This window comes from Triturus cristatus, chromosome 12 (genome assembly GCF_964204655.1).
Source record: "Triturus cristatus chromosome 12, aTriCri1.1, whole genome shotgun sequence".
NCBI lineage: Eukaryota > Metazoa > Chordata > Amphibia > Caudata > Salamandridae > Triturus > Triturus cristatus.
The window spans coordinates 425,472,085-425,495,177 of NC_140595.1; the positions used below are offsets into that span (position 1 = coordinate 425,472,085).

Genomic DNA, 23,093 nt, shown 5'->3' on the forward strand with positions numbered 1-23,093 from the left:
TCTATCCCTCCCTTCCACCCCTCCCTCCCACCAGGGCTGGAACAGAGTTACCTTCCCCCTATCCCCCCCTATCCCCCCATCCCCCCTATCCCTCCCTACCCCCCATCCCTCCCTCAAGGGCTGGAACAGAGTGTTACCTTCACCCATCCCTACTTTCCACCATATCCCTCTATCTCTCCCTCCCACCTGGGCTGGAACAGTGTTGCCTCCCTCCTATCCCTCCCATACCTCCTTTCCCTCCTATACCTCTATCCCTACCTTCCACCCCTCCCTCCCACCAGGGCTGGAATAGAGTGTTTTCTTCCCTCCTATCCCTGCCATCCCCCTATCCCTTCTATCCCTTCTACCCCCTATCCCACCCTTCCACCCACCAGGGTAATGATTTGATTGCCCTTGGTTTAGCATTATATGGTTTCACTAATATCAACCATGTTCTCCATGAGAGTTTCTAATGAGATGCTTTGCCTCTGAAAGCGCTACTTGCTATCCAACTCTGCGTGGTAAGAGGGTAAGTATGAAAGAAATGAATGGGTGTGATTTGGAGACGTGTGAATAGTAGTACTTAATCATTGTTTTTTCTTCATATGGTAGAAACACTTTCATGGTGTCTGTGATGAAGGTGAAGAAGATAAACAATCACGTCATGCTGACAAGACTGTTAGATGTTACCAAAGAAACATCATTCAGGTAAGTCGGTGACTAGAAGGTATACCAATGCTGTGGGCCTCCTGGGAAGCATCTTGGTATATGCTCTAGAAATCCGGATTTAGTTCTTACTCTTTCAACTAGAGGAGCACAGGGTCAGGTTATAGACATACTCTTTTTTCCCTCCTAAGTGGACCAGGAACTTCAACAACCGTCAACTACACATGTTTAGCCTAGGGACAGTTTGTAGGTTTATAGCAGCTTGCCTTGAGCTAATGCCCTCACTGAGGTGTTTTTGCTCCCAGCAGAGCCACCGCACCACTTTGTACAGTTTGTTCAAGGCAACCTGCCTCTCGTTTTGTATCTCCTCGCTATAACATGAAGGTTTAGTACAGGGACAGGTTGTAGGCACACTCTTTTTTCCCTCTAGGTGGACAGGGTCTTCAACAACCGTCAACTACACATGTTTAGCCTAGGGACATCTTGTAGGTTTATGGCAGCTTGCCTTGAGCTAATGCCCTCACTGAGCTGTTTTTGGTGGCAGGAGACCCACAGTACCACTTTGTACAGTTGGTTAAATGCAACCTCACTCTCCAATTGTTTGTTGTGGCTGTAATAACCATGTTTATTAAAGGGTCAGACTGTAGGCACACACTCTTTTCCCCTTCTAGGTGGACCACGAACTTCGACAAGCATCAACAACACATGTTTAGAGGAGGGGAAGTTTGTAGGTACATGCTTTGCAGCTTGCCTTGTGCTAATGCCCTCACTGAGGTGCATTTGCTGCCAGCAGAACTTCGGCACCACTTTGTACAGTTGTTCAAGGCAAACTCACTCCTGTTTTGTCTCTCCTGGCTCTGCCAAGAATGTTATTTTTTTAACATCTTTATTGGCATTTTACAACATATATTCCAATCATATATTCATAGCACTAAACATGGATGTTTAGATAAATTATGCTGATGCTCATATCCAAATATGCAGGAGTTGTGATTGCAGGCGCTTCTGAATAGAAGCTCATTCAGGACACAGTATTAGATTTGGTAGGTTACTCCAGAGATTAGTTAGTGATTAGTCAAGTCCTTCATTATTATTGCATTAGAATAGTAAATGTGCATTTTATGTTCCTTATATTGATGTGCCTAAACTACTATGGCTAGCAATCAGCAGCTCATCATTTCATCCTCAACCCTGAGAGACGGTCCAGAGACACAGCCAACAAGCGTGAGCAACTGTTAGACGGCGACCTCAGAGGAGCCCGGAAGGGGGTCCTGACTACCCTGAGTCCCACCCGTGTAGTATCGTAGCCGGGCGTTGGCGGGAGATTCCCCAGGGGGAGGAATCTCGCAACTAGGATCGTACTTCTGGCACCACACGACACAGAGTGACCACACTGGATATTCTCAGAAAACAAGCTTTATCAGATAGGTATCACTGCAAATATGTACAAAGTGAGCACGGGCTCAAGAGTCTCGGAAAGGTAGGGGGTAGCGGGACAGTCTCAGGTAACGGTTCAAGCAGGGACGTATCCGGCGCACAGCTCACAATCCTCGAGCTGGAGGATACGTGGTCGGAGTCGGGGTCCGGCGGGACCGTGAGAGTCTGGGGGGGGGAGCCGCGAGTCACTCAGCGGGCTCAGGTACAGGTTCGGAGGTCTTACGATCTTCAAGGAGCCGCGAGTCACTCAGCGGGCTTTGGCACAAGTTCGGAAGTCTTACGATCTTCAAGGAGCCGCGAGTCACTCAGCAGGCTTCGGCACAAGTTCGGAGGTGTTACGATCTTCAAGGGGGCCGCGAGTCACTCAGCAGGGCCAGGCACAAGTTCGGAGGTGTTACGATCTTCCAGGGGGCCGCGAGTCACTCAGCAGGGCCAGGCACAAGTTCGGAGGTCTTACGATCTTCAGGAAGCCGCGAGTCACTCAGCAGGCTTAGGTGGGTTCAGTTCCAGGAGCCACGCACACGTCGCAGGCTCTCGTTGTTCCAGCGTCTAATCTCCCGGACAGTCTCAGAGCACCCCTTGTTATAGGTCGACCCCTCTTTGATGTCCGGAGTCTGTGCAGGCAGGGGTCTCGTCACCTGGGGGCCGCTAGTCGGGGTTTCCTGCTATTGTCTTTTGATCCTTTCAGGGCCGGGTCGGGAGGAGTCCCAGACACCCAGCAGGTATGGAGCCAGCCCGCAGGGAGGCCGGAGGGCCGATCGAAACCCATCGTCCCAGGGGAGTTCAGAGGTGCGATAGAAACTGCTCCTCCCTCTCTCATCCCCTGGAAGCGTGATGCCCTCCCGCCGGAGTGGCGCCTCGAGGCCCGGGTCGCGCTGGGGTCGGGCGGCCATCTTGTTGCATGGAGTGGGCACGCGGGCCCGGGGTGGCCGAAAGGAGAGAGGCCATGGACGGGGATGTCCGGGGTTGGTGCGGGTGTCCTGGTGGGAAGGGTCGGCTGGGCCGGGTGCTGGGGCTGCAGGCACCAGGTTTCGGGGGTGCGGGGGCACGGAGGGCCATTCTACGAGGCCGGGTCCAACATGCGTCCCCCCCAGCTGAAAGCCGGAGAGAACTGCCCATCACCTTGGGGGGTTCTCTTCGCTGAAGCGGAAGAACCTGGAGAGGCCGTCAGCGTTGGCGTGGTCCGTGCCAGGGCGGTGTTCTACGGTGAAGTCCATTCCCTGGAGGGAGATTGACCACCGCAGTAGCTTGGGGTTTTCTCCTCGCATCTGCATGAGCCATTGCAGGGGTCGATGGTCAGTTTGCACTCTGAAATGAGTGCCGAACAGGTAGGGTCGTAGTTTTTTGAGTGCCCAGACCACGGCAAAGGCCTCGCGCTCTATGGTGCTCCACCTCTGCTCTCGGGGTAGCAGCCGCCGACTGAGGAAGGCGACGGGCTGGTCTAGGCCTTGATCATTCACTTGGGACAGGACGGCCCCAATGCCATGCTCGGAGGCATCGGTCTGGACTATGAACTCCTTGGCGTAGTCGGGAGCCTGGAGGACGGGGGCAGTGCACATGGCCTTTTTTAGAGCATCGAAAGCTTCCTGGCAGGCAGCCGTCCACTGCACCTTCTTTGGCTGTTTTTTAGACGTAAGTTCAGTGAGAGGGCCGACAAGGCTGCCATACTCTCGAATGAATCGGCGGTAGTAGCCCGTGAGTCCCAGAAAGGCTCGGACCTCCGTTTGGGTGATGGGTGGTTCCCATGCCAGGATGGCGTCGATCTTTGGCTGTAGAGGGGCGACCTGGCCACTCCCGACTTGGTGCCCCAGGTAGACTACGGATCCTTGCCCGATCTGGCACTTGCTGGCTTTTACTGTGAGGCCTGCCTGGCGCAGGGCGGTTAGCACTCTCCGGAGGTGCTGGAGGTGCTCACTCCACTCTGAACTGAAGACAGCGATGTCGTCCAGATAGGCCGCGCTGAACTGTTCTAGCCCGGCCAGGACCCTATTCACCAGTCTCTGGAAAGTGGCCGGGGCATTTTTCATCCCGAAGGGCATCACGCGGAAGCGGTAATGCCCGTCAGGGGTGGAGAAAGCAGACCGCTCCTTGGCCCCTTCGGTGAGCGCAATCTGCCAGTATCCGCAGGTGAGGTCGAAAGTGCTGAGGAACCGGGCGGCCCCTAGTCGGTCAATGAGTTCGTCGGCTCGTGGAATGGGGTGGGCATCGGCTCTGGTAATGTCATTGAGCCCCCGGTAATCCACGCCGAACCGGAGCTCGGGGGCGACACCGGGGGCCGCTGCCTTCGGGACCAGGACCACGGGGCTGGCCCAGGGACTGTCAGGGGGCTCGATCACCCCCAGGGTCAACATCTTCGCGACTTCAGCTTGAATGCAGGACCGGACCCGGTCAGGGACCCGGTAGGCTCGGTGTCTCACCGGCGGGCTGTCCCCGGTGTCCACATCGTGAACACACCAGTTGGTGACCCGGGGGGTCAGGGAGAAGAGGTCGGAAAATTGTCTTAGGAGCTGGCGGCAGTCCGCTTGTTGCTGGGCAGTGAGGGCTGGGGAGAGGTTCACTCCCTCCACGGAGCCATCCTGCTCCTTGACACACAGGAGGTCCGGGAGGGGATCCGACTCATCTTCGGCCCCGGCATCGGTGGCCAGCAGGAGGCTCAGTTCTGTCCGCACGAAGTGAGGCTTGAGGCGGTTCACGTGCAGGACCCGGAGGGGATCCCGAGGCGACTGGACGTCCACCAAGTAGGTGACTTGACTCTTCCTCTCAACCACTTTGTAGGGCCCAGTCCATCGGTCCTGGAGGGCGCCAGGCTTCACGGGGGCCATGACCCACACCTGCTGGCCCGGCTGGAACTCGACCAGAGCAGCATTCTGGTCGTACCAGCGCTTCATTTCTTCTTGACTCGCCTCCAGGTTGGCCTCGGCCAGTTCTCGGAACCTCCTGGTCTGGTTCCGGAGGGCCAGGACATAGTGGAACACATCTCGGGGAGTGGTCTGGGGTGCTGCCTCCCACCCTTCCTTAACCAGACTGAGGGGACCTCGGACGGGGTGTCCATAGAGCAATTCAAACGGGCTGAACCCTAAGGACTTCTGGGGGACCTCCCGGTAAGCGAACAGGAGGCATGGGAGCAGGACGTCCCACTTACGCCGGAGGGGCTCTTCTAGGCCAGCGATCATCCCTTTCAAAGTCCTATTAAACCTTTCTACTAGGCCGTTCCCTTGGGGATGGTACGGGGTGGTGAACTTATAGGACACCCCACATTGTTGCCACAGGGACTTCATGTACCGGGATATGAAATTAGTGCCGCGATCGCTCACGACTTTGCGGGGGAAACCCACCCTGGAAAAGATCCCCATCAGGGCCCGGCCCACCACGGGGGCCGTAATGGTGCGTAGGGGAATGGCCTCCGGATAGCGGGTGGCGTGGTCTACTAGGACCAAGATGAAACGGTGACCTTGGGAGGTGGGGGGGTCCAGTGGCCCCACGATGTCGATTCCGACTCGTTCGAAGGGGGTACTGACGACCGGGAAGGGTTGGAGGGGAGCCTTGCGCTTCCCCCCACTCTTCCCACTGGCCTGGCACGTGGGGCAGGACTTGCAGTGTGCCTCTACCGCTGCTTTCATCTTAGGCTAATAAAAATGGGTCACGAGACGGCTGTAAGTCTTGTCCTGACCCAGGTGGCCGGCGAGGGGGACGTCGTGGGCTAAGCCCAGGAGGAAATCTCGGAAGCGGAGGGGTACCACCAGGACCCGTCCGGATCCCAGCTCCACCGACTTCTGCTCACTATACAGGATGTTATTCTCCCAATAGATTCGGTGCGTTCCGGTCTGGTCACCTGCGGCTTGGCCCTCGGCCTGGCGCCGCAGCCCGACCAGGGAAGGACAAGTGGCTTGCTCCCGGCAAAATTCTTCCCGGGTGGGCCCGCCCTCGTGGCGCCACTGGGCCAACTCGGGTAGATCCCCCAACTCGGGGACCGGGGCGGGGTCGGATGGTGCGGGTTCGTCGCTGGCGACGGACCCTTCTGATGGGGGAACGGGAGGACCCTCGGCGGGGACGGTACTGGTTTCTTCGGCCGGGGTGCTCTCGACTTCTCTCGGGGGAGTGAGTCGGGCTGTCATAGATCGGGTGGTGATACACACCCATTCGGGGAGTCCCATCATTCCTAGGTGGGCCTTGCGCTCTACATGCTTCCAGGGAGAACTCTCCAGGTCGTTCCCTAGGAGGCAGTCAACCGGCTGGGAGGTTCTTACGGCCACCTTGAGTTTACCTATCACCCCTCCCCACTCAAATGGCACCAGGGCTACCTGACACATACTTTCCCTATTGTCTGCGGATATCACGGGGCAAAAGACATTGGGGAGGATCTGTTCCTCGGGGACTAGGTGCCTGAGGACACCGGTGATACTGGCCCCGGTGTCCCGCAGGGCCTCTACCTGGTGGCCATTGATTTTGACGAGCTGCCCATATTTCTGTGTGTTGGAGGGTAGGAGGCTACCAGGAACCATTTCCCTATCTCCCAGGGATACTAGGGCCATCGCTGCGGGTTCCCACTCCTCAGCTTCCTCAACCTCCTCCCCCAGGGCTACGTTGGATACCTGTCTCGCAGGGGGGACTTGGGTGGCCATGGGACACTCGGGGTCATTGGCGTAGTGCCCGGGTTTCTGGCAACGGAAGCAGGTGACGGTCACCCGGTGTCCCCGTCTCCCAGGGGGCCCGGTCACTGGTGGGGGGGGCGCCGGGAAAGGTGGAGGTGGTGTCTTCGGGGGGCTAGGCTGGGACTCTCTCGGCCCTCCCTGGTTCCCCCCTCCTCTCTGGCGGGGTGGTCCCTGACTGGTTCGGGGGTACTCTCCTACCATGCCCCGGGAGACCCGGGTGTTGGTCCAGCGGTCGGCCTCCACAGCCAGCTTCCGGGGATCTGTGAGCTTGCTATCCAGCAGATGTTGACGTAGCTCTATGAAGCAGTTCGCAGCCAGGTGTTCCCATAACATGAGATCAGTGAGTTCGGCAAGGGTGGTGACTTTGCTGCCCTTGACCCACCCATCGAAGGCCCGACTAAAAAAGTTTACATACTCCACCCAAGTGGTGCCCGGGATCTTCCTGCAGTCCCGGAACCGTTGGCGGTACATTTCTGGGGTGAGGCCGTATCTTGTGAGGAGAGCCTCTTTCATGTGGCTGTAGGAGGTCTGCAGGGAGAGGGGAAGGTCGAGCAGGGTGTCTCTTCCTTCGCTCAGAAACCGCCCCCACAACCCCGCCCCCCAGTCCTTCTGTGGGATCCGATGGGAGGTCATGGCGACCTCGTAGGCCCGAAACCATTGCTGAATGTCATCGTTTTTATAATATTCCTTGACCACATCCTTGGGGATGTGGACCTTCTGTTCCGCTGGGGGGGTCGTCTCTCGGTTTCCCGAGGGCCTCCCGTCCTCGTTTCGGGCCTTGAGCTCGAGTTCCTTTAAGCTGCGTTCGTGCTCTAGTTGGAGCTTCCTTCCTTCGTGCTCCCGTTGGAGCTTCTTTTCTTCCAGTTCGCCTTGTACGCGCATTTGCTCTACCGCTAGCTTTTTCTCCGCTAACTTCAATTCGCCCTCGATTTTGAGTTTGGCTAACTCGAGTTCATGACTGCGGCTTCTCTCTCTGTCCGCGAGTTCTTCCGGGGATAGGCCCCCGTCTGGTACGATGCCTTGCACCTGATTGCCGCTGCTTTCCCTTGGGGGGGGTTCGGCTTCATCGGGGCGCTCCCCCGTGCCTTCCGGGCGGGAGGCCCCGGTCTCCACCCAAGTTTTCAGTGCTTTCTGCAAGTCTTCCTTAGTGTTGAGGCCAGTGGTAGCGATTTTAAGTTCTTTGCAAAATTGCTTTAGCTCTTTGTGTGTGTATTCTTCTAGCTGCTCCACCTGGAACACTCTGTTGGCGTTGGTTTCTGTGGAGCTCATGACGCTTCCTTCTGCCATCCTTGTTGGTCGTGCGTCCGTTGTTCACTGTACGATCTCTAGGTGATGGGCCCGAATCCCGTCGCTTGCCACCAATGTTAGACGGCGACCTCAGAGGAGCCCGGAAGGGGGTCCTGACTACCCTGAGTCCCACCCGTGTAGTATCGTAGCCGGGCGTTGGCGGGAGATTCCCCAGGGGGAGGAATCTCGCAACTAGGATGGTACTTCTGGCACCACACGACACAGAGTGACCACACTGGATATTCTCAGAAAACAAGCTTTATCAGATAGGTATCACTGCAAATATGTACAAAGTGAGCACGGGCTCAAGAGTCTCGGAAAGGTAGGGGGTAGCGGGACAGTCTCAGGTAACGGTTCAAGCAGGGACGTATCCGGCGCACAGCTCACAATCCTCGAGCTGGGGGATACGTGGTCGGAGTCGGGGTCTGGCGGGACCGTGAGAGTCTGGGGGGGGGAGCCGCGAGTCACTCAGCGGGCTCAGGTACAGGTTCGGAGGTCTTACGATCTTCAAGGAGCCGCGAGTCACTCAGCGGGCTTTGGCACAAGTTCGGAGGTCTTACGATCTTCAAGGAGCCGCGAGTCACTCAGCAGGCTTCGGCACAAGTTCGGAGGTGTTACGATCTTCAAGGGGGCCGCGAGTCACTCAGCAGGGCCAGGCACAAGTTCGGAGGTGTTACGATCTTCCAGGGGGCCGCGAGTCACTCAGCAGGGCCAGGCACAAGTTCGGAGGTCTTACGATCTTCAGGAAGCCGCGAGTCACTCAGCAGGCTTAGGTGGGTTTAGTTCCAGGAGCCACGCACACGTCGCAGGCTCTCGTTGTTCCAGCGTCGAATCTCCCGGACAGTCTCAGAGCACCCCTTGTTATAGGTCGACCCCTCTTTGATGTCCGGAGTCTGTGCAGGCAGGGGTCTCGTCACCTGGGGGCCGCTGGTCGGGGTTTCCTGCTATTGTCTTTTGATCCTTTCAGGGCCGGGTCGGGAGGAGTCCCTGACACCCAGCAGGTATGGAGCCAGCCCGCAGGGAGGCCGGAGGGCCGATCGAAACCCATCGTCCCAGGGGAGTTCAGAGGTGCGATAGAAACTGCTCCTCCCTCTCTCATCCCCTGGAAGCGTGATGCCCTCCCGCCGGAGTGGCGCCTCGAGGCCCGGGTCGCGCTGGGGTCGGGCGGCCATCTTGTTGCATGGAGTGGGCACGCGGGCCCGGGGTGGCCGAAAGGAGAGAGGCCATGGACGGGGATGTCCGGGGTTGGTGCGGGTGTCCTGGTGGGAAGGGTCGGCTGGGCCGGGTGCTGGGGCTGCAGGCACCAGGTTTCGGGGGTGCGGGGGCACGGAGGGCCATTCTACGAGGCCGGGTCCAACAGCAACACAATCCAGTCTCTTGTTTTTTCTTGTCTCACTCCCATTCCCCTTCCCCGAGGGAACTGTCAGGATGGCAAGTGTACACCTTCCTTGCCGTTCTGGTCGTATTCAGAGAAAGCTTGGAACAGTCTGCACCAAGGAAGGAACAAACTGGAGTGCAGGTGGGTGCTTACTGTAATACCTACCCCCTATCCCTCCCTCCAGGCCTGGAACAGATTGTTACCTTCACCTCTATCCCTCTTATCCCCCTACCCCTCCCTCCCAACAGGGCTGGAACAGAGTGTTACCTTACCCTCTATCCCCCCTATCCCTTCCTCCCTCCCACCAGGACTGGAATAGAGTGTTACCTTGCCCTCTATCCCCCCCTATCCCTCCTATCCCCTACCCCTTCCTCCCTCCCACCAGGACTGGAACAGAGTGTTACCTTGCCCTCTATCCCCCCTATCCCTCCTATCCCCTACCCCCTATCCCTTCCTCCCTCCCACCCGGACTGGAACAGAGTGTTACCTTGCCCTCTATCCCCCCTATCCCTTCCTCCCTCCCACCCGGACTGGAACAGAGTGTTACCTTGCCCTCTATCCCCCCTATCCCTCCTATCCCCTACCCCCTATCCCTCCCTCCCTCCCACCCAGACTGGAACAGAGTGTTACCTTGCCCTCTATCCCCCCTATCCCTCCTATCCCCTACCCCCTATCCCTTCCTCCCTCCCACCCGGACTGGAACAGAGTGTTACCTTGCCCTCTATCCCCCCTATCCCTCCTATCCCCTACCCCCTATCCCTCCCTTCCTCCCTCCCACCCGGACTGGAACAGAGTGTTACCTTGCCCTCTATCCCCCCTATCCCTCCTATCCCCTACCCCCTATCCCTTCCTCCCTCCCACCCGGACTGGAACAGAGTGTTACCTTGCCCTCTATCCCCCCTATCCCTCCTATCCCCTACCCCCTATCCCTTCCTCCCTCTTACCCGGACTGGAACAGAGTGTTACCTTGCCCTCTATCCCCCCTATCCCTCCTATCCCCTACCCCCTATCCCTTCCTCCCTCCCACCCGGACTGGAACAGAGTGTTACCTTGCCCTCTATCCCCCCTATCCCTCCTATCCCCTACCCCCTATCCCTTCCTCCCTCCCACCCGGACTGGAACAGAGTGTTACCTTGCCCTCTATCCCCCCTATCCCTTCCTCCCTCCCACCCGGACTGGAACAGAGTGTTACCTTGCCCTCTATCCCCCCTATCCCTTCCTCCCTCCCACCAGGACTGGAAAAGAGTGTTACCTTGCCCTCTATCCCCCCTATCCCTCCTATCCCCTATCCCCTATCCCTTCCTCCCTCCCACCCGGACTGGAACAGAGTGTTACCTTGCCCTCTATCCCCCCTATCCCTCCTATCCCCTACCCCCTATCCCTTCCTCCCTCCCACCCGGACTGGAACAGAGTGTTACCTTGCCCTCTATCCCCTCTATCCCCCCTATCCCTCCTATCCCCTACCCCCTATCCCTTCCTCCCTCCCACCCGGACTGGAACAGAATGTTACCTTGCCCTCTATCCCCCCTATCCCTCCTATCCCCTACCCCCTATCCCTTCCTCCCTCCCACCCGGACTGGAACAGAGTGTTACCTTGCCCTCTATCCCCCCTATCCCTCCTATCCCCTACCCCCTATCCCTTCCTCCCTCCCACCCGGACTGGAACAGAGTGTTACCTTGCCCTCTATCCCCCCTATCCCTTCCTCGCTCCCACCCGGACTGGAACAGAGTGTTACCTTGCCCTCTATCCCCCCTATCCCTTCCTCCCTCCCACCCAGACTGGAAAAGAGTGTTACCTTGCCCTGTATCCCCCTATACCTCCTATCCCCTACCACCTATCCCTTCCTCCCTCCCACCCGGACTGGAACAGAGTGTTACCTTGCCCTCTATCCCCCCTATCCCTCCTATCCCCTACCCCCTATCCCTTCCTCCCTCCCACCCGGACTGGAACAGAGTGTTACCTTGCCCTCTATCCCCCCTATCCCTCCTATCCCCTACCCCCTATCCCTTCCTCCCTCCCACCCGGACTGGAACAGTGTTACCTTGCCCTCTATCCCCCTATCCCTTACCCCCTATCCCTTCCTCCCTCCCACCCGGACTGGAACAGAGTGTTACCTTGCCCTCTATCCCCCCTATCCCTTCCTCCCTCCCACCCGGACTGGAACAAAGTGTTACCTTGCCCTCTATCCCCCTATCCCTCCTATCCCCTACCCCCTATCCCTTCCTCCCTCCCACCCGGACTGGAACAGAGTGTTACCTTGCCCTCTATCCCCCCTATCCCTTCCTCCCTCCCACCCGGACTGGAACAAAGTGTTACCTTGCCCTCTATCCCCCTATCCCTCCTATCCCCTACCCCCTATCCCTTCCTCCCTCCCACCCGGACTGGAACAGAGTGTTACCTTGCCCTCTATCCCCCCTATCCCTCCTATCCCCTACCCCCTATCCCTTCCTCCCTCCCACCCGGACTGGAACAGAGTGTTACCTTGCCCTCTATCCCCCCTATCCCTCCTATCCCCTACCCCCTATCCCTTCCTCCCTCCCACCCGGACTGGAACAGTGTTACCTTGCCCTCTATCCCCCCTATCCCTCCTATCCCCTACCCCCTATCCCTTCCTCCCTCCCACCCGGACTGGAACAGAGTGTTACCTTGCCCTCTATCCCCCCTATCCCTCCTATCCCCTACCCCTATCCCTTCCTCCCTCCCACCCGGACTGGAACAGAGTGTTACCTTGCCCTCTATCCCCCCTATCCCTTCCTGGGCAAGAGGACAGTAGGCCTAGAGCAATTCTAATATGCTTTTCGAGTTTTTTAGCAAGAGAGAAGGTTTATGATCTGGCAAGACCTGATAAAAAAAGGGTTGGAAGGGGTGTGAGTTCTTTGTCAGGCCTAATGTTTGTCCAGCGACCGTGGAACGGAGGTGGCAGCTCCGGCAGTTAATTGGACCATTGCAGTCTAAGGGAGCTCAGGTGTTTTTGTTGTTTCCCTCAAAGCTAAAAATCATTTTTCAGGGTCAGACAAAGTTTTTTGACTCAAAAATTCAGGCTAAGGTGTATTTGGATTCATTGTAAGGATACACTGCTCACTGCTCTTGATTTTGATGTCTTTTTCAATGGAGGGTCCAGAGGTCCTAGGGGAATGTGTTTGTTTTTAGGGAAGCACTGCACCACACAGAAAGTATTGGGTCTCTTGCTGTAACCCAAAATAAAATGTTTTCTTGAGTTTTTTGGTTCTCTTGTTGCGCTACGGTTGCGGTGCTCATATATCTTTGCATGTGTAATTAAGGGCTTGTTTTTTTGGCTTTTGGTTCTGGCAGTTGCACAGGAGGGGACGGGTGGTTAACCAGCCTTTTCATCGAAAGGACAGAGTCCTTATGCCTCATTTGGGGGGGGAGGGAGGTAGGGGGGACGGAGCAGGAGGGGGGTAGGGAGTGATCAAGGGGGGTTAGGGAGGGTTGGGGTTAAAAACATTAAAAAAGAAGCTGGAACTAACAAAGTACTCATGGTTTTTACACAGCATGTCTTTTTCTTGTTAAATGCAAATATTTGTGGAGGAAGAGCTGTTATTTTTATTGTTTGGTTCTATTTTTTCAACATAGATGGCACAGGGCAAAATTCGTAAAGGGACTTGGAATATCTGTGGCCTCAATGATGGCAAAAAGAGGGGATTATTCTCGAAGGTTATCCAGGCTTTCCACCTTGAGGTGGTGTGTCTGCAGGAAACGCATGTATCTTGGAATGATCGGGCATATTTAAAAATTCCTGGGTTTGACTTAGTTGTGTGCTCTCGACAATCTGCTAGGATTAGAGGGGTCGCAATTCTTTTGAGACATGGATCTGGGGTATGCAGTAGAACTGCACAAGTTAGTAATTGTAGATGGGCAATAGCTGAGTTGGTGGTTAATGGCAGCCCCATGACTGTTTGTACAGTCTATTGCTCAAACTCTGATGATCCAGCAGTTCTACACTATTTAAACGTGGAATTGGCACTTTGGCCTCATCCTGTATGTTTTTGTGGGGATATGAATATTAACCTCTTAGCTGATTTTAATTTAGGAGGGTCTCAAATTTACACTGGTAAGAAACATAGAGTTTTTAGGGCTCTCCAAGCTCTGGTTTAAGAACACCGTCTGATTGATTCTTGGTTTTATAATAATAAACACTTAGATGGCTATACTTTCTTTTCAGTCCCCCATAATAAGCTGGTTCGTTTAGATTATGTTTTTGTATCTGACCAGGTGGTAGAAGCCACATCTATCTCAGTCTTACCCAGGATACTTTCGGATCATAATCCTTTGATAATTGAATGCACAATGAGGGGTACCCAAAAGGTTCCAAGGACTTGGACTTTTGAGAGGAAATTATTACTGGAACAGTCTTATATAGATCATATGAAAAATTGGATGAGGGAATTTTTAAAAATCAATAAAGATACAGCTGTACATACAATAGTCTGGGACACGTTTAAAGCAGTGGTAAGGGGGGGGAAACGAAAAGTTTCTCATTCTTTAGGAGAAAGTTAGTTCAGGATCAGACTAAGCGGCGTATTGAGGAATTGGGGACCGCAGAGACTCAGTTGGTATGCGCTATAAGAGAGGGTCGTGAGATTCTGGAAATTCAGTCACAGATAGCTAGAGTAAGGACCTCTCTGTTGGAATGTTTTTGGCAGGATCTTGCGGCAAAGTACGTACAATTTAGATCGTAGATGTTTGAATTTGGGGAAAAAGCTGGCAGGGTTCTAGCCAAGCGGTTGCATGAAAAAGGATTGGCTAATCACATTTTAAAGATCCAGGACTCCCAAGGCTGTATACAGGACACACCAGAGGGGGTCATTGAGGTCTTTAGGCAGTTTTATTGCCGTCTGTATTCACAGGAAGATGTTCTATCCAACATGGAGGTAGAAATAGAAGACTTTTTACAGGATCTCGTTACCACTCAGCAAAATGAAATTCTTTCAGCTCCTATAGAATGGGAGGAGGTCGAGTTGGCAATTAAGTCTCTAGCCAGTGGGAAAGCTGCAGGTCCGGATTCCATTCCTCTTGAGTTTTATAAGTTGTTCTTTTCGGAAATTCAAGCAGAGATGCTGACTATTTTTAGAGGAGCACAGGGAGGACATATACCAGATTCCTGGCGACAAACATCTATAATTCTTATTAAAAAAAAGACAAACCTGAATTGGACCCTGCATCGTTCCGTCCAATATCGTTAATAAATGTGGACAGTAAAATATATTCGAAAATTCTAGCCACTAGACTAGCAGCTGTGATCTCTCCTTTAGTGTCCCTATGACAGCATGGTTTCATCCCAGGATGAGACACAGCCGACCATGTTCGGCGTGTAATAGCTCTTTTAGATTGGGCTCAAACCACACACTCTCCCCTTGGAGCTATCCTGTTGGACGCCGAGAAGGCGTTTGACAGGGTCGCCTGGGGGTTTCTGTGGGCAGTTCTGGGATGGAAGGGGTTTAGTTTGGAATTTCTCCATGCACTCCAGTCGTTATATATATCTCCGGAGGCGACTCTCTCAGTCTCAGGATTGCGATCAAGTTCTTTTTGCAATGGAAGGGGCACTCGACAAGGTTGCCCTTGTTCGCCCCTTCTGTTTGCTTTGTTTATAGACCCGCTTTTAAGTAAAATAGAGAAATGTGTAGAAATATCTCCAGTCAGGGTTCCTACAGCAGAGTATAAGGCATTAGCATATGCCGATGACATTGTAGTATTGACTAGCAATGTGGCACTGGCATTCTCTGCTATCAAGAGTCTTACAGAACAGTATGGACATTTGTCTGGTTATAAACTCAATGTCACTAAAACTCAAGTGATTCAGTCAGCATCTACGGGTCCGTCTGATGCCCCGGTGGTGCAGACCGCGGGGTACTTAGGGGTTAAAATAATGGCTGCAGTAGAAAACATTCCAGATTTGAATATTTTGCCTGTAATTAAAGTAATTAACTCGATGTTGACAAGGATAGATAATCTCCATCTGTCTCTATACGGTAGGGGAAATGTATTGAAAATATTGGTCAGTGGCGTAGCTAGGCGGGGGGGCGGACCGCCCCAGGCGGCACTATTTTTGGGGCGGCGGCGGTCACTGGTGGCCCGTCGTGGCGGCCTTTATAATTTATTTGGGGAGTGGGGACACTCACTGTCTGACACTTTACAGTAGTGTCAGTCAGTGTCCCAAGTCCCCAAATAAATTATAAAGGCCTCCGCAACGGGCCACCAGTCAATCAGACTACGGCCCAGGCCAGACGTCACCAGATCAAGAACAGACACCCTCCCGATTCAGGCGGGAGAATACCGATGTTAACGCTAGTCTCCCGCCTCCGGATTCCTGCAAGCAAGATTCCTCGGGGTTTCAGCTGACAGGGCTTGTATCGTGTAACGTGCTAATTCTTCCAGCAATAGTCAGAGTGGCAATGCAGGGGCTCTAGAAGGGGTGAAAAACCAACAAAGCCTCATTAACCAGCGAATGGTCTTTTAAAGACCTGTGAAGTACTGGGCGCGGCTGTGTGTGTTCACGGGAAGCTGTCTCAGCGTGTCAGCCCGGGCTGACACACAGGGGGGTGGGGGCGGTGGTGTATGCAATGCCAGCAACCTTTCAGGCCAGTGAGTGCACAACACTTGTATCACCCTCTCTCTGCCTTCCATCACGCTCCATGCTTCTGAAAGGTATGAAAAAAACATGCATTTGCGTTTCAAATGCCCGATCCTGCAGCAGCACACTTCCAAAGCCCATACATGACAGTAACCTGATTCAAGGCCCCATTCTCCCGATTTATTTTTTTTAAACTCCCACTTTGCTCTTCTGATATGTTGGCATGTATCAGAGACAGTAAGTGACACCTGCGGGGCCTGCCCTCGGTGGGCCTGCCACCCCACCCACTCCCTATTATGCCACTGACACCTTTTGGCGGCCGCCTGGGACACTATACGCCGAGGATCACAGCTCGGCATTTAGTATCAAATTGGCACCCTCTGCTAGAGTGGGACCCGATCGCTGGCGCCAGTCTATCAGGTCACGTGAACAGACTCCGACAATGTTGCACCTATCGTACTCAGCGTGAGGCAGGCACCGTTATGTGTTTTTTTTTTCAATTTCCTGCTAATGGACCTGCCCCCCAGGAGCTGTCCGTGCCGCCGGCGGGAGTTTGATTGTCCTCCCTCCCTCCCTGACCTCGACACCTTCAGGGCAGCCACGGCAGCAGGGTGGTGTAGCATAGAGTTGCCACACACTATCGGCTTGGATTTCCTCGAAGTGCAGGGGCCTCCCTTTCCCAAAGTTTTCAGTTGGTTCGCGTTGTAAGGTAGGAAACATTTTTTTCTTTTAATAATAGAGTCGCGTTTGTTTCAGCTGTTGTGGTGCAGGGTCCCGCATGTTCAGCACGTGAGTCTTCCCTCTGGGTACAGTCCTGGGTACAGTTAGTGATGGGGGCTGCCTCCAAGTAAGTGAGACTGTGCCAGCCTTGCATGATGTCAGCGCGCGCTTACCTACCCGCAGCCGGCTACTCATGCCTCCGGGAAGGAGCTGGAAATCCACTGTTTACTTTAGTGTGCTCGTCTTCCCTGCCACTGTGTGATTTCGGTTCCTCACCGGGTGACCATGTGTAGGAAATCGTGTCATACGCGGTGGCACCGTGTGAGTTGGCAGGTATGAGTTTGCATTGACTCAGGTAGCAACAGAATCTTCTATGGACCTATTACTGCTAGACTTTCGGGGAGGGGCACGGAAGTGCAGATGTAATGGTGAGAGAGCTGTGGGGGGCATTGGCTGTGCTATTATGTGCGGGAGGGGGTAGCTCACGAAGAGTGTGAGAGGACCGAAGCAATGAGAATGGGAGTTTGTAGTGTATTGTAATTGTATAGAAAGTGTCACTTTATAACTCCTAGAAGCCTTCCTATATGTTGGACACTATTGTGATATATGTTTCTAGAGCAACAAAGAAAAAAGATGCCCTTATCAGATTTGAGGACCACTGATGTCCCTTCTGCAGAAGTAAACACCTTCTACTGCTTACGTGATATTCTTAAGAAGAGCCTGTGTGTTCTCTTTAATGTCACAAAGGATTTATTGGGATTTTATATGTACAGGAAGATACAGTTAATAAAGTACAGATAGGGCCTGTGTGTTCTGAATGTGAATGCACTACTTACCCTCTGTACTCACTCTGTGTGTCCAATCAGAGATGCAGGGATCGGGGATTTTCCGCAGATTGGGGGCAGGTAGACAGGGAGGGGGCGCGGCGCGATGCAGGAGAGACTGAGAAAGGAAACCAGAGGCACAATGTACCAGGAGAAACGAAAGAGAGAGGGGAAAGGAAACCAAGGAGAGGGAGAGGCAGTAAACAGTGTCGGAGGAGGGGAGGAACGAATGAGAAAAAGATCAACGAAACAGTAGTAAATTCTGGGAGTTCAGAAATGGTAGGTCTGTCCCATCCTTCCCTGCACGCATGGACAGGAGACTAGAGATCGGAGTAGCAAAGGGAAGAGACGAACCAAGAACAAGGAAACATTAAGAAAAGGAGGTGAAAGGAAACTATTTTAGGGGTGTGCAAAATGTACCTAATTTGCTTTTGTGTAAATCGCAAAATATCAGGAACATTCCAGAAAATTATGTATCATTTTGTGAAATGCAAACCCATCATTTAGTGCTATATTTGAGCGCAAAATGCATCCTAGCCTCAATTTTTGATGCAACAACGTATTTTGCATTTTAAAAAAGTGCAAAATAAACTGATTACTGCAAACTATAGCTGCTCATGTTGTGGTTGTTCGCATTGTTCCTGTACCCCTGTGCTATAATTTTATGACGATTACACAACATGGTCCAAGTTTGGAAATTTTACATAGCAAAGTTAAGGCGAAATTTCCAAAATGATATAGATTTTGCCAGCATAATTTAAATTTCGCCCAGGTCCAAAGGTATTACAGTACAGTGAAAGCGGTACAGAAGAGAATGAAGGAGATAAAAAGAGCCAGGAAAAGCTGGAATGGGGGTGGTGTAGCGCAAGAAAGAGCTTACTGTTCGAAAAAAGATGACAAGGATAGAAGGGGAAAGGAAAACATTAGAAGGAGAGCTGCCAGGAAGTGTTTAGAGTGCAGGTTGGCACCGTAGAAACCCTATGCTGTTAGACATCTCATGGTGTCCCGTGCCTAGTTTGAGTCACACATCAGGGCATTTTCTTCCTTGTATTGCAAAGCATGTAATACCTCCTTCCCACAGATTCTTTAACATTGTTTGCAGTTTCCCACTATTAGCAAAGAGTGGAGTTTTTCGCAATGTAATTCGCAGCACAGTCGTTCTTTTGCTGCAGCTTCCCAGGGCATGATGGCAGATTTAAATGACCTGATAGAGGAAATACCAAGGCACAGAAATTAATTCGGTTGGAGTTTTGAATAATCAAATCGGTAACAATTTGTACAAAGCAACATGTTGAACTTTCCACAGTATGCACAAAAAGAAGGAGAAAAATAGTAAGCTAGAGGGTTGGATGAGAGTCCACCCTCAAATCCACCGGCACGTGGTGTCAGCTGAAGCTGCTGGGCAGGAGTAGGTCAGTGATAAGGGCTGGCAAGTACAAGGAGTGAGCTGAGGGAAGGTATAAACAGAGGCCATGTGCCCCAACGTACAGTCAGCACAAACTTGCAAAGACATACAGTTTTACAGATAAAACTAATATAGCGCAAAAACGATGTGTGGAAATCGGGTCTCAATCAATCAAACAAACAGGATTTGTATAGCGCTACTTATCACCTGTAAGGGTATCTAGGTGCTGGAGGGTGGGGCGGTGCTGCTGATGAGGGACTTTAATCGAATAACCATGGTTTTAGGCCCTTCCTGAAATCCTGCAGGGTGGCAGTCTGTGTGTTCTCCTTTGTACTGCCGGTCACCAGTGTATTCAACTATGTAGTCTTGGATCGTGTCATGTATGTGCATGTAACTTGCATGATCAAGGTAATTATTAGCGGCGATACTACGTGTCTCTTGGTCCTTTTTCCCCAGCACCCTCCTCCCCTTACCCCCCCCCCCCCTCCCCCCCGGGGCTGCAATCTGAGGGATAGCCCCGGGCGCCACAAGCTCTAGCTACGCCCCTGATGTTGGTCTTACCAAAGTTTTTATACCTCTTCAGGACCATTCCATTGGAGTTTTCTCATGCAAGCTTAGCTCAAGCTGAAAGGTGTTGTCATAGATTCCTTTGGGGTTACCATCGCCCTCGGTGAGCAGCTAAATGGATGTATCTTCCGAGGGAGAGGGGAGGATGGGCAAAACCTAATTTAATGCTGTACTATTGGTCAGCTCTTGTTCAACACTTTGCCATACCGCAGGCCCTCTATCTTTGAAATAGGATTGGGAGAAGAAGCTAGGGGGATATTTGTTTGTGTATTGGAGCCCAGTTACTACAAAAAGACAAAGTTCAAGGTTATAATAGCAATGTTCTCGCTTTGGCGTAAGATTCGTCGTAAATATTTGATTCCTAAAATCTATAATTACACACCCCTTGCTGCGGCAGGACTTTTACCTCCCATTTTTCAAGATTTAATCTTATTCAGGTGGTTTTTACAGGGAGTAAGGACGCTGGGAGATCTTGGAACTGAGGGAGTATTGGCTTCTTTTGAGTTTTTTGAGGGAGAAATTCAGTTTAAATGTACATGAGTTTTTTTAAGTACTTACAGATTCGTAGTTTTGTAGAGAAAGCAAGGGGGCAAGATGTTGGTTTTTTCAAGAAAAATCTACTCATGGAATTGATATTAAAACACTCTAGAATAGGCACGCTGTATCAACATTTACTCTCTGGTTTCCCAGATGCTATACTCTTACAGAATGCTCTTTCAAACAATGGATGTTGTGAAGGCAGTCAATCCGTTTTAGCAGGACTCTCACCGCCACTTGCTGCTTCAGGGGGATTGTGAGCGCTACGGACTGCGAGGACCAGCAGCCCTTCGGACCTCAGCTGCAGCTTCTTCCGCCCTGACTCCGCCCCTCCTTAGGACATTGATAACAGCTCGTGGCCCCCGCTCCGCGGGAGCCACTCGCAGGACTCTCACCGCCACTTGCTGCTTCAGGGGGATTGTGAGCGCTACGGACTGCGAGGACCAGCAGCCCTTCGGACCTCAGCTGCAGCCTCTTCCGCCGTGACTCCGCCCCTCCTCAGGACATTGATAACAGCTCGTGGCCCCCGCTCCGCGGGAGCCACTCACAGGACTCTCACAGCCACTTGCTGCTTCAGGGGGATTGTGAGCGCTACGGACTGCGAGGACCAGCAGCCCTTCGGACCTCAGCTGCAGCCTCTTCCGCCGTGACTCCGCCCCTCCTCAGGACTAACCCCAGATGACTCTCTACACGCAGCGCGGGTCGCAGCGCGGGAGAAGCCCGGGACAAGGGCGGGACCGTTTGTGGCCGTTCGTGGCCAGTAGTGGACGGGACGGGCAATCCCTCTAACCTCGGCACTCTCTGTGTGGTACAAGTGCCCGCATAGTTGTGAGTTCTTGTTGTACCCATGTCCCTTATTAGTTGTGTGCATTAGTTGTTATGTTTCATTAATGTTCCTAAACCCAAAGTGAATATTGGTATCTGTAATATATTGTATCCTAAGGACCTTTGTTATTGCCACTGGCTGCCCTATTGTACGCTTGTCACGTACGAAGATGACTTCCTTAAGGTCTGGAAGGAAGATTGTGCAGGGCAGTACAGGGGGCTGTGTATCAGGGACTCTCGATAATTTCATCACTAGAGCAGTCCGTGTCCTTGAACACGAGATCATTTTAACAGAAAAAAGACTGTCTTTAGAAATATCAGCGAAGAGATCGTCTCTTGGTAACATCATGGCAGCCGTCTCTCCTGAATGCAGGCAGCCTCAACCCGTTTCTGATCTGCTGCCTAGTACTGTGCAAGGGATGTTGGACACAACACATAGCACTTTGGAAATCATTCCTGATACTATAAACATTTTAGAACCCAGTCGCTTATCTGTCAATTCTAGTGTTATTCCCTCTTTGCCTCCTATTGAGCAGCCACGTAAAGTTATTTCGAGTATGGGTAGCAGGCCCCAGTCTACCAATGGGAAAAGAAAACGTGTGGGAGTGTCATCCAAAGGCAGACGTGCCAAAGTGCCCAAAGCGTTTAAACCTGCCAACCCATGTAACGATCCCCAATCCCATATGTCTCGTAGTACCCCTCCCGTTGTTAGGAGTCTTATGCCCAGTCAGCCCTCCCCTATTATGCCTAACGTCAATTCTCTGCCTACCGGCTTTTTTGAGTCTCTGGACCGATTGCTTAAATCTTTCTTCTTACCACTATACGAGAGAGTCAAGCAACTCTCCACTTCCATTGGGAAACTGGAGAGTACTGTGCTCACAAACACGACTCTTTCGGAGAAAACTTTAGCGACTCCGCCAGGTTCCGAGATTTTACCACCTCCTGGTTCAGCCGTCAAAACAGGGTTTGTTTCTAATGGTCCTACTTCCCCGGCTAGTGTATCTTCCTACCCACCTGCCCACAAAGATCATGTCGTGGAAGTTACTCATACACCTGTTGGCGCTGTTATGTCCAATAAACTAGCTAGTAATGTTGTTATCAATAAGAGCAACAATACAACAGGGCAGACTTCTTCCCAGGGTGAAGGTCCGTTTTTAAAACTTCCATGTATCAATCTTCCTCCTGAGTCCTCACCCTATACTGTTATATTGGCTGGTGTTCCAAGGCTCCCTCAGGTAAAGATTGAGTCCCACAGCGAGTTGAAGAATAAGGTGATTCACTGGCTAAATGTGAATAGGCCTTTGCCACCTAGACTAAGTGCGGAAATTTTGTCTGTACGTAGGGTGAGTTGGTTGGGTATCAAAGTAAAGAAAGTGGAGGGAGATTGTATAATCCTTAACTTTCGGGACCCTAGAGTGGTGAGTCATATATATTCCCATCCTAATACCTCGAGCGTTACTGGAATACACACCTTGGATTTGTCCTATTTCTTTTCTTTTGACTTTCGCGACACACGTTGCGATTTGTCTACTGGTTGGGAAAGGGTCAACAGGGGCTTTTTTCGCTGTCCATCCAGATTGGATTTCCATCTCCCATTGTCTAATCATTTTGCCCCGTTGAGTAGTATGGAAGGGGTTGATTGACTGTCAACTAATTTTACTAATTTGGGTTGTGTGAGTAAAATTGCTATTGGCCCTGGATGTTCTGCCAGTACGGGGACCGTAAGTTGTAGCGGGCCCAGGGTGGTACACCTGGGTATGGGTGACACGTATTCCAACACTGCATATGTTTCTCTCATTGTTCCCCCTAGCAATTTTGATTCCTTTCTACCAGCACTGGAGTGTTTAGATAATCCCCAGGGCAAAAACTTTGTTAACCCCACACCCATCGAAACCGAGACGGTACCTCTTACTCGCGCGTTGCACAATGATAGATCATTAATTTCACACATAGATCCTTGTCCCAACGAGCACGAGTGTTTGGAACCTGGCAACACTGTAAACCATTCTGCCGCACAGGGTTCTTTACTTGCCCATTTGCCAGCTGTTACAACTATTTCCCCCCTTCTTACATTGGCCTCGTGGAACATTGCCGGTCTAAGAAGTAAAATTGTAATGGAGGAGTGGTCTGCCTGGGCGAATAACCTCGATATCCTGGTCTTTCAGGAAACGTGGGCTGTGGACCCGATTTACTTTTCTGGTTATGTTAATTTTTATAAAGGGG

At 52.4% G+C, this 23,093-nt stretch overlaps 1 long non-coding RNA gene across 1 annotated transcript in view; it reads left to right on the plus strand.

The window, feature by feature from the left end:
* Nucleotides 1-588: 588 nt before the first annotated feature.
* The window catches only part of LOC146776054 (uncharacterized), a 63,938-nt gene continuing 41,433 nt past the window's right edge, over nucleotides 589-23,093 (plus strand). Inside the window, exon 1 of the long non-coding RNA XR_014972244.1 lies at nucleotides 589-687. This is a non-coding gene — a long non-coding RNA (uncharacterized LOC146776054). The remainder of the gene's footprint in view (nucleotides 688-23,093) is intronic.